We start from the raw sequence: 12,335 nt of genomic DNA, 5'->3' as shown, positions 1-12,335 counted from the left end.
AGCAATCTGATTATCTTTTATCTACAACCTCAGGTCTGGAGCGACGTCATTAACTGAGCATCTTTTCTTTTCTAAGCTTCTTGCTCTTCTGATTACAGAGTAAAACTTGAAAAAATTATACCCATTACAAGGCAGAAATCAGTATGCAAATACAAAGAATTCAGTTTGCTTTGTTTTTAATATCTCACTGTTTTTAAAGCTAGTTTCACAGCTTCAAAGCAGTGGGGGTTCACCATGCCCTCCCTAGGTCTCGTAGGCCAGAAACTGCTGCTGAGAAGACAAATTGAATCAATGTATTCCTGAACATCTGGGCAACGCACTGATATCCAAGTGAACAGAGTGTAGAAGTCAATTGTTTTCAATTCTACAAGATGAATGCTTTAAAAAAAAAAAAAACAAAATAACACGACAATTAGAATGAGGGGAAATGCAAAATCCTGCAACTTAGGAAAAAAAGTTCTTAGGAAACTCTCATTTATCTCTAATTTATCCATACATTTAATTCAAAGGCCAACATCATTGTAGTCATGGTCCTCATAGGCCTGGGGAGAAATCATATGCCCTGCCAGAGACTGTGCAACAATTAAGGTTCTGAAGCTGTGCCAAATATGAATTGTTCCTCCTTTTTGCAGGACAGAGCAGCTGGACCACTCTTCTGATTTCCTGGCAGTTATTTGTCCCCTATGGGGGAAGAGTATGTAAATCAAGGATAGAACATGTTATCTTATTCACACCAACATGTAAAGAAATTACCATTTCTTGAGGGTAAGTAACCGCTAATTCTTCTTCAAGCAGCTTCTGCACGGATAGCATTATATGTTTCAGATGAGCAGTATCCTCACAGGATAACAAGAATAAAATGTTTCAGTTTATTAAGTTAATTTGTTTTCTTGACCACAGTATATCATCTTTTTCTTTTCTTAGTAGATAGTCTTGTCTAAAGCAACTATTTGATGCTGATAGCCATTCCTGGAATGACCCTTTACATTTCAGGACAGAAGGAATCTGTCTTACTGCCACAACCTTTGCAAGGGGATGCTTCTCCTGAAAACATCCATCTATTGGCAACCATAGCCAAACAGCAGTCTGAATACTCTAGTTATAACAAAGTAATGCATTCTGATACACCTCTGGAACAAACATGTCAATGCTCCATCTACAAGCTGGTTCACATGAAATTCTGAAAACAGATTAGGACAAGGCTGCTTAAGACTACTGCATCACTATGTTCAAATGAACTGCCATATAAAGAGTGCAGGCCATGACTGCTTGAGATTTGCTCTAGACAAAAAAGATGTTAGAAAGGGTTTTCTCAGTGTGATGTAAGAAGCGCTCTGAGAGAGGATACACTTGTAGTGCTGCCTTGAAGTTTTGGGCAGGAGTAATATTCCTTATTCCTTATCTATCAAGCTGCATTTTAAGAGACTTGAATAGCTTTGGACCAAACAATTGCACAGGAGGACTGAAACCAAAATGCCTATAAGAATAGCGCTCATCTATTTTACACAGCACTAAAAATTGCTGCTTTGGCCCCAACCATGCCGGCCTACATGGGTCTTTCCTAACAACGTTCTCATGCTTTAAGGCTTGTACAGAGGCCCATTGAGTAGCCCCTGTCCATGGTACTCGGTTAACCAACATTCAGGTTGCGTAGCATTGCGACGTGAGCTGCCTTGGGCCCTAGGAGGCACATCTCACCATTAGCCATTTCAAGAGGCCTGGGAAGACACATGCAACCATTCCGTCAGCTAAAAGCAGCTCTGCTAGCATGGATTAATGAACAACATTCTGGCTTTCTCTCTCGATTTTCGAAGTCCCTCTGCTCACATCTTCATTCAGCTGAGGCAATGAGGCTAAAATCCATTGAAATGACAATTCTGCTGTCCATGACTGCTAGTTATGGAAATCAGCCAAGTCCAGGCTTTGAAAACACAGGGCTCCTAGGCGTCACTCAGTTCCAGTGGAACAAGGCACAGAATCACAGTCTTCCTACCGAGTCCTGTTGCACAGGCAGACCCCCATTCAGACCAGCTTGTAGTTCAAAGCACTTCAGGCTGTTTATATGGAGTCATAGGAGATCCAGTTCTCTGAGTTTACAGATAGTGTAAACATTCTTCCCAGCTTGTTCTTTTGGAGTCAGCACGGCTAGAGCAGTGTGTATCATACAGGTGTTATCATACAGTATGCGTCATATGGGTACAAAACACTACAAAGAACATTATGTTCTTTATGTATTCCATTTCCTGCTTGGCTATAGAGGTCTAGGTAGAGGTGATGTTCACAGTACCTAGCTTTAGGCAACAAATATAGGAGCTCAGTCTTCCTAAGACGACCATAACGCCAAAAGAGAAGGTCTTGCTCTTTTACTAGATGATATTAGATGATCAGGCAACCATTACACACACTAAACACACAACAATTGGCTCTTTCTGAGGCATAACAAGCATTGGCTACGTTATCAACAAGATCAAAGTATGTAACAAATCAGCAGGATTCCCAAAACCTGGAAACATGAAGTTCAGCTCTAAGTATTCTGTCCAACTCTTCATCCTCATCTCACCCTCCCCATGCAATGTAAGGCACTGAAGGACTAATACTTTTCATGAAGTTGACTATAAGAAAAGTTATTCAACCAGCCACTTCAAAGGAAAATAGACTAGTCTCTACTAAGCATATCCAGTCCGAATCTTTGAAGCTCAAATGAGCCCAGCTGCTGCACACCAAGGAAGGATATGGCACTCAAAACGGGAGCAGGAAGCTTGTGTCTTTTTATTATTATTATCACTATTTAATGAACCGTATTTTCACTCAGCTGGTGGGGAGGAGGATTCTGATCTGAACATAGAAGGAAACAAAAGTTTGAAGCCAAAGAGGTTCAATGAAATGAATGACCGAAAGGAGGAACTAACAAAAAGCCTGATGAGGGTCTGAGAGTCATGAAGAGAGATGAAGTGATTGAGATAAATGAGGGAAAAAATGGGAAAGATTAAAAGCTATTTGGCTGGAGGAAATATGGAATTAGGGCTGATGCGAGAGATGTTGAGGGGAAAAAATGGGCAATAGGTAAGAGACTAAATATATTTGATAGCAGTACTGCAGCACTCTCCCTTTTGCTGCTGCCTCAGGCTAAATTCAGGTTTTTTGTTGGCACAGGCGTTTGTGTCACCCAGTCCAGTTCTCTGTGGTGAAATTCAACTGTACTAAAAAACAAAAAAACACTGCTCAAAAAGCTCTTTTTCCCTGCTGAGCAACTCCTCAGATGAACACATGGCTCTGTCCAGGTCACTACAGAATCACACAAACACAGCTGCAGTGCCAAAATCCGGAGACAGCACAGAGGTGAGAACAAGCGATGGGAAGGAAAGATGATTAGGTCAGCTTGAACTTCTGGATAAATTCATGTAAATGAACTGATGATGTAAAAGTATCGATGAACTGATGAAGGGGTACAGAAGTTGATACGGGGAGGAGAAAACGGTTCATGTGCAGGGGGGTCAGAGAGCTAAAACTAGAATAGGCTGAGCAAGAGCGTAAATGGGAAAAGAAACCTCCAGAGTGAACACTGGAAAGGCAGAAATGGAAAGTGCCATATCAAGTCTGAAAATACAGACCAAGGAGCCCCAAAACAGCACCTAAGTTGGCTGAATTTTTCTGAATTCGGAATATGTCTGTTCTCTCTGCCTCATTTCCTTATCTGCAATACAAAGATAACGGTGCCCTGGTGCCCTTTCAGCTCTTGGGAACAGTGTGGCATTTGTGAAGCTCTTGGATAGCACTTAGCGACAAACCACTGAAAAATCCATGAGGAAAACAAACATTTTATAAAAGCATTTACACAGCACCAAGTAAATCCTAAAGCCTTGGGAAACACTGATGATAAGGCAGCCTATTTAAAAGGCATTCATTAAGTGCACAGGTGTGATGGTGTTCACTGACTGAAGCAGGGCAGCTGTGGAAAAAGCCATACCCCTGTGCGATCACAGGCTGTATCAGCTTGCGCACAAAGGGCACACACGTGCACGCAGAGTAAGGCTGTACAGGTATTTCTTAACTTTCAAGAGTATATTCATCAACCTTAATAATGTTCTTAGTGTATCTAAGTATCTTAAGGAACATAGTTGTTAAAAACCTTTATCAAAAGCATATACGCAAGAATATCCTTAGCGATCAATACATCTGATTAATAAATGCTACAACCCATGCTTCCGGATATTAGCCTAAATACTAAAAGCAAGCTTACAGTGACCCAATACTTGAATTTCGAGATGTTGGAAACCACGTGTCAAAGTCGCCACCTGAAAAGCAAAACTGTTTGGCCCATCGCAGCGCACAGGTGAAAAATAAGCGCCTGTTCCCCGACACAGCTCTCTGTTCATGGTGGCAGGCTGCTGCAATACTGAGCCCCCAGAGTAAACGTCTGCCAGCAGCGACCCTCCTCGCTCCAGGCACTTGAAGCCCATCAGGAGTTAAGTGCTGTGCAATGCCACTGTACCCAAAGCCAACTTGGGGCCCAACTTTCAAAACAACAGAGCTGTTTGAAGAGAGGGCGTGGAGGATGTACTTAGGAAGTCGGGGCGGGGGGGGGGGGGGGGGGGCAGGAGACGCAGGGACGGAGGAAGCCAAGATCCTTGTCTGGAGAGGTGATAACGTGTAGTAGGAGGTTAAGTAGGAGGAAACAGGATATTGTCCAATATTGGCAGAAGTCTTTAACACCTCACCTGCCATTTAAATAAACCCACTTAAAACATGCCACAGATACACTTATTCCTGCTGAGTAGCACTTTAGTGATTCAGGTCAATGCATTGTAACAGCAGAGCCATCTGATGGCACTCCTCCTAACAAGCAGTACAAGTTTCTCTGTTTCAGGTAACTTTGAAAAGTCAAAAGAAAAATAGCAAACTCCAAAGGAAAGTCTGCCCACCCAAAGCTTTCCTTTGAACTAACCCTTAGGATCTGTCCTTATACAGCAATCTTTCCCGAGTTAGCAATTAACACTGCTCGCCTTCCTGGCACCAGGGAGACCTTTCTCTATGGAGTCTCTCTCACTAAGCCAAGTCCCATTTTCCTTCCTTTGACATGTCCTTTCAAGCAATCTGAGTGCAAACCTGAAACTCTTCTTCTCTATGCATGCTCTGTATACTGCCATCCAGATATCTTCTAGTTTACTGTGCAAGTTTATCATCAATACATTGCCCCCTTCCTTTAACTTATGCATCACTTTTCAGAAATCTCAAGGTGCAGGACTGAAACATTCCAGCCTTGGTCTAAGGCCTAGAGGCTGATGGGCCTTCCTGCTCCCATACACCCTGAATATTCCTTCCCTCCCTCCTCCTTGTTTTAACCATTTTGGTCATCTTCAGCACTGTTAAAATAAACACACAAACAAACAAACAACTCAAGTTGGTGGAGGGAAGAATACTTGTTTTCTTGCTGTCAACAAATTAAAAGAGGTAAATGAAAAATAACTCATTTTGCATGGCACCTACATACAGCAAAAGTCTCTTCACTAAAATCTCTGGCAAGAAATTTCAAACAAAAATTATCAAAAAGCCCTCCTGAAGAGCAGACATACTACATTTTTAGCAACTAATGAAACTCAGCTCTATCACATCACTAGGGGGCAGAAGATCTGTATGTTCTCCTTTCCTGGCTCCAGAGCAGATCATTTAGCAAGAAAATTTAAATGGAGAAAACTGTAAATACCTCACAAACCCCAAACCTGAAAAATTCCTTCTTGCCTGGAAATATGACAAAGAAACAATGTTCAAGTTACAAACTTCATAGCTTAAGGTGGTCTTTAATCCCTGCTTTTTGTAAAACCCTGAAGAAGACTCTAAACCTGTGCTTTCCCTGAGGGTGCAACTGCTGCAGCAGGTAGGGACTGCCAAAACCCACAGCTCTTTCCCCCAACTTGCTTCAAAAGAAAAGATGTAGTGCTTGTCTTCCTTTCCATGGGGAACTTGGCTTCGCTGGGTGTCAAGGGTTTGCTGCCGTCTCTGCCCATCCATGCACCAACAACCCTGGCGTATGAGAGGAGTGGGAGGATGCTCCCACGCTCTGCTCTCTGCTCCAACACCACCATCAGTACCTCAACCCATGTGTATGAAAATAAGTAGCCCTAAGACAATAAACTAGTCCTTACAGCTCACAAAGCAGCAGCCAAAAGTTTCCATCTTTTCTCATTCAAACCTCGTAAGCGCTCAGCTCTTAGCTAATTGTGCCTTCCCAAACCACAGCAGGTACAATATGTCTTCTGCTCTCCTCCAACTACAGTCCTCAGATCTAGGAAGAGCTGAATTCTCTATGACTTTTTTTAATATTTTGATATAGTTGCAAACAAGCTTCAAGAAAGCCACTGCCTCGTGGTAACTAAAAGGAAGATTTGAAGAGTTTACAGCCCACTGCTCCAGTTTTCTGATTGCACCTAGGAGAATACGACCTACAGAAACACACACACATGCATATTTGCAATCAATACAGACAGACAGTGCTAAGATGTAACTCAAAGTAATTCAAACATATCTGGATACGGAAATTAACTCCAAAAGCATTTAAAGAATCTCATTTTTGACCCATCATTATGCCATACCATACCCATGTTCATGGAGTAACAGTCAGCAGTTACTAATTACCTTATATTTTAAAGATATATTTGACTTTTCCCCCCCTTTAAAGACCTTAATTTTCTCAGCTTCTGTATCAGGATAGACTACTTTGTGTGACATCCCAGCAATCCCCATCACAAATACCCATGGGAGCATCTAATCTTGAAATGAGGATAAGTAAACGTTATTTTCCCCACTGTATTATACAGCATATTGCATGCATATACTTAGTCTAAATAGTTCATAATGAAATCACTAACAGCAGAGCACTGTGTGCAAGCCTGCAGACATGTGCCAGCTTATGAATGTCTTTATTTCATGCACATTTTCTTCTTCTCTCATAAATCAGTTTTTGCATACTTCACATTAAAAGCTTACTACAAAAAGGAAGAAATACTCTGAAATATGCTCCTACCGGTTGGAATCAGTACACTGTTTTCAAGACTCCTTCATAAAGTTTGAGTAGTTAAATCATATAACATCCAAAATGGCTTTAAAGGCCTCTGAGACTACTTTGCAAGTACTTACTCTTTGCTCAGTAGTTAAGGATGTGCATTTTTCATGGTTCAGTTCCTCATTTTACACAGGGTCTGCATAGCCCGAAGTGTCACATTTCATGGGAATTTCACAAAGCATAAAATACTACACAAAAACTGAAGATTCATTTTCATGTAGGCAGAAAGCAACCCAAAGCCTTCCAGCCTCTGTCAGCTTTATAAACAAGGGAAATCCATAATTTTATGGCAGTGTTATTGCTGAATTCCATGTAGACTATGAGAAGCCTCTATCCTCCTCATGAGCAGTCACAACATGCAAGGCCATTTCATATAGCACACAAAGCAAGGACCGGCTCAGTTTATTTGTAGATGTGTAAATTACTATATGGTGGTTAAACTTTTGAACCCAAATTTGATTCAGTGCCAATTCCCATCCCAGACTGGGAGGACTTGTACTGTGCGCAGTGTGTTAGGACCATCTGGCTCCGTTTCCAGACGGATCACAGATCAGAATCGCATCCAGGGAGAGGGAGAGGAGGAGGGAGGAAGGAGAGGGGAAGGACTGGTCCATCAGCCAAAGGGACACTTAAGACTGTGTTTGGTAGAAAGCTCTCAGTGCAATACATGCATAAATTGCTTCTAATAGACATAATTTAAAAATATTCTCAGATGTGAAATGAAGAAAGGAAAATTTGATAGAAGTATAGACAGGAAGGGAAGGAGGATGTTTTCCCTCTTCTTAAATCGTATGGTTTCCAAGGTCAAGCTCTCCGACTACCCTTGAATAAGTAAACAAATGCATTTAGTCTTGAAGAGATATTTGCAGAGATGAAAGAGGATTCAGCTACCGAGCCAAGAAGGCCCACCGTTTATACTACTAATCATGGAGGTGGTAAAACACGTCCTCTTTCCTGGTAAAACGCAGAGCCTTGTAATCACACTGTCATTTCTAATCTAAAGAGTTCATGAACCAGGATTCAAACTCCCCACATTTTTATTCCACAGCTTCCAAAGACACAAAAAGAGGAACATCTTGAGGTTTCTTCAAGCATGTAGCAGGCATAGGTCTGATTTTTCTGGGTCAGTTCCCTTAGATATGAACTACAACAATTGGCACCTACAAAGCACGCCAGGGGAAAGCAAGCTGGTCTCACAGATGGCCACAGCCTGGTGATGTTGCACCTCTGCTCAGCAGCGCTGCTGGTTAACAGGTCTTGTTAGCACAGGCATGCTACCACACTACGCTCCCTTTTAGGGACCTACGCATATCTCTCCACGCAGAGCTGCCCTGGACATACCAACAGCCAGGGAATGTGCTATCTATTAAAATGGTTTCACGCGACTGCAGTCTGATGTCCAATATAAAATGAATGAGTGACACACTGGTCAAACACTCACAGGACAAGGGTGTAATTCTGATAACTCTCTTTATTTTAATAGAGTCAGCAGAAAGATGAAAGAATTGAATTTACAGGAATTGAACCATCCATTCCCTCTTGGAAGTGATATTCTTAAGCAATCAAGCTTTAGGTGTTTGCTTTTTAGGGCACAGACCCTTACTATGGGTATTCTGAGATCAGCTGATAGGTTCATATAATTTTTAAAGGATTGCTTATGACAGGTCACCCTGACTCCTTAGAGATGCGTAAGCCCTTCACGGTTGCATACAGGTACCTGCACACTGAAGGCCAATGGAAGAGCATTAGGAAACTTTTGATATTTGACTCCATGAAAAAAAAAAAAAAAAAAGTAAGCCTAATCACAAGCTGTCTGTTCCTATTTACTTGAGGTTCTCGGCAGAGAGTCTGAAGTTGCCAGAATACCTTTCTGCAGCTGGAATACTTTGCACAGTCCTCCAATATACACTGAAACAGGAATAATGCAAAAGTATGCATGCTACATAGCATTAGCTCCATTATCACTAATAAACTTACATTACTACCATCTATTTCTCTGCTGCAATATCAATTTAGCAAGATGTCTCCATTTAGGCTAGACATAGGCTCTCACTGATTTTGTTTCTCTTCTTTTGATACTTACACAAACCATGCCCACAATGCAAAGCATCATATACATTTACTGCAGAAGCACCTGCCTCCCCATCCTAAACTCTATGTAATACTCAATCTTCAATTCAAAAGGCCAAAGACATATAATCTATCAGGATGAGGGAAAAAATTCAGTAGCACTGGAAGTATCCTGGTCCCTGTAATAATGAGGGATCTCTTAGGTAAAAATAGCCAGCTGATTCTTGGAAACAGATTAACCTCGATGTTGCAGAGAGCACAACTATAAACTCCAAGCATTTCAAGTAGTAGTTGGCTTGATGCAGAAATGCCACCAGTTTCCTGATAACTTCATGGCTGGCTTTCAGAACAAGAGGGTTGTAATCAGCAGCTTCCACCGTCTGCTTGCAAAACTTCACCCACACTTTCTGCTTCCTCTAACTTCCTGACATCTTTGAGCACTCAGTGTCCCAGCGACAGATAGGAACCAGACGGTCTTTACACCAAACAGGTCTGAGCTGTTTCAGGAATTTAATCAGCTTTCCTAGAACGTGCAGCACAGCCATTCCTTCTACAGTTGGCACGCAGGTGAAGTCGCATGCCGCTCGTTTTATAAATAGGCCTAATTACTGGTGGCTCTAGTGACATGCCTGTGATCAAGCTACTTGCCCGTTACTTTAGCTACCTGACCCACTGCCTGGACATCCGTGTGCAAGTCTGACTGACGCCAGAGCATTCTGTATATTTAAATACTACAAACAACAAACAGATCACTATCTTCAAATTCAAATAACAAAATCGTTCTGCTTCACAACCAGTATCTTTTACCACAGAGCAATATCTCTTCACCTTTTCCTTTTTGACTGTTAGCTACACTTGCATTGAACAATTAAAAACACCACAGGCATGGATTTAGCGTTACTCTGCTACAGGAGTAACTCTCACTAAATCTGAACACTGTATCCAGAGGCAGAATACCCTCAAAGATGCTCAAGGATGAGCACTGCCTGATGCTCCAGTTTCTTCCTCAGCCTTAGCTCTTTGGCATTTTTTGCTGTAGCATGGTCAAGGCCTCTCCCTGTTTGGATATCTAGCTTTTGTTTTCAGAACGCAGAAATGAACTTTCCAGCTTTCATCTAACTATGGACAACACTAAACACTGATTTGAATCCATAAAGAAGCAACTGGGGATCCAAGTACCAAAATAAGCTCTGCAAAAAGACCAGATGATCTTTTGGTAGCCTTCTCTCTGAGGACCAAGGGATCGAACCCCAGCGGGCAGAGCTGCTCACAGCATGGTGCCAGCAGACTCATCCCTGAGCACCTCCCACCTCACTCATTCAGTATATTTTTATAACAATCAATCCTTGGCCTGCACAAACTGCTTTCCTTTCTCACCTTCCCAACAGCACTGGCTCAATCAACAAAAAGAGCCATAATTTTATCAATTCTTTAGTTTTGCTCAGCCATTACGTTTCAGATGTTGCTCTTTCATTGTGGGGCAGAAGCAGGAGAGAGATGTGTTCAAAATGATATCCAAAGCACCTTCAAAATATCGCCTACATCAATCCTCATCAATTGTGGACATTCTCCTCTATTTGTGACCCATTTCCATTTTGAATGCTTAGGTAACAACCACCATACTGCAATCTTTTCATTGGTACAGAAACATTTAACTATAGTTACTAGTGCACTACACAGTGCTACCAGTGAAGTTTATCATCCTTACAGAAATTTTCATCCATTCACCCACTCACACAAAACTCACCGTTTCTTCACATCTCCATAAAAACGTGGAGGAACGTCACAGAGTAAATTTAAGCCAAAGAACTAATAAGTAAGGAAAAACAAAAGCTCTGTTCTAAATAACTAATATTTCAGCTTAATAACGTGAGAGAAGCTCTGACTACTGTTGTTTCAGGGCCCATAGACCATACACTGAGAAAAGAGAACATTTTGGGAGGAAAGGTCCTGTCAAACAACCCTACTTCACGGGACCCTAGCAGAAATAGTCACTCTTTAGCACCTGACAATAAACTGTCTTGGTTGCTCTGTATTGCATCTAAAAGGCACACTGTTATCTTCTATTCACTTACCCGTTAAAAGTAACTAAGACTTTTGCGACTCACACTTAGTCTTTTTTTGGCAGCACGCTCTGCTCTGACCCAACTCAAAACCATTAAGTAGCAATTCGCAATCAGAAAGCATTAGAGTGAAATACCACAGACCTTCAGAAAAAAGGAAAGCAACACTTTCAAGAAATAACTTTAGTACCTGAGAACGCATAATGGCATTGAACTACCTGTAACGTTTATGTATCCATATAATTCCACTCTATTTGCACTTCTAGGTACCAAGTTATTTCTTGACAGAGTGCAGGCAAACAATTTCACAGAAAATACTCAGAAACCACGTAGTCAAGAACAAGGGCAGCACTGCGTCAGCGAGCCCTGGAAGAGCAGGCAAGGTCGTGGCTAACGTTGCTGTTTACTGTCAGCGCTGCAAGCTGTGTTAGGTTCATGAGAGGCAAACAGCAAATTAAATGAAAGTCGCGGGAGGAAATCAGCTGGGATATGGAACACAGGAGAAATTGCATCCCTTTTTTGTTCAGGTTAAGGACAGTGAAAATAAGGGGGATATAGCCCATCCCAAAAGACAAGGACACCACAGCTGTAAGACAGAAAAACTGTAGACAAGGGCTCCTTTTGTTGTTTTATTTCTGTAACTTAACGTTGAGTTCAGAGCTTACGGGACCATCTCAACTTTAACTGTGATGTATTTTTGGTGATATTTACCTACTTACAGGCACCCAGCACTCTCTGCTTGGCCAAACGCAGCACAGCAATAGTACACAAAAACAGCACCAAAAATCCAGCCATTTCCTAGTCTTCTGAAAACAACGTACTAGAAAAATCCTCTCATACAATGTATTCCATGTTTCTTTTTAGCAGCCTCCTCAATATATTTGGATAACACTGGCTACACTGTACTTCCAACCCTCTTTATCTCACTGCACATGCAGACCTATTCAGAAAGCACACACTGGTTCCTGGAACTGAAAACCAGCTGACAAAAACTTGGAGCTGAAATAAGCTTTGAATTTCCTGAAAGACAATCAAAAAAATTTCATTTCTAAAACAAAACCCAAGCCATATAGAAAAATATTGAAAACTGTATTGCTGTAATAGATGCTAGGATGCACTACACAGAGGGAAACTTCAGCTTC

General features: G+C 41.6%; 1 protein-coding gene and 1 long non-coding RNA gene across 10 annotated transcripts in view; one reads left to right on the top strand and one right to left on the bottom strand.

The window, feature by feature from the left end:
• Nucleotides 1-12,335, bottom strand: part of FHOD3 (formin homology 2 domain containing 3) — a 414,657-nt gene that overhangs the window by 189,654 nt on the left and 212,668 nt on the right. The gene's annotated exons all lie outside the window — the stretch shown is intronic.
• Nucleotides 1-12,335, top strand: part of LOC138066380 (uncharacterized) — a 37,919-nt gene that overhangs the window by 12,163 nt on the left and 13,421 nt on the right. The window contains exon 2 of the long non-coding RNA XR_011139805.1: nt 633-765. This is a non-coding gene — a long non-coding RNA (uncharacterized lncRNA). The remainder of the gene's footprint in view (nt 1-632; nt 766-12,335) is intronic.

This window comes from Struthio camelus, chromosome 2 (assembly GCF_040807025.1).
Source record: "Struthio camelus isolate bStrCam1 chromosome 2, bStrCam1.hap1, whole genome shotgun sequence".
NCBI classification, from domain to species: Eukaryota; Metazoa; Chordata; class Aves; order Struthioniformes; family Struthionidae; genus Struthio; species Struthio camelus.
This window is presented reverse-complemented; position numbering and strand designations above follow the sequence as displayed.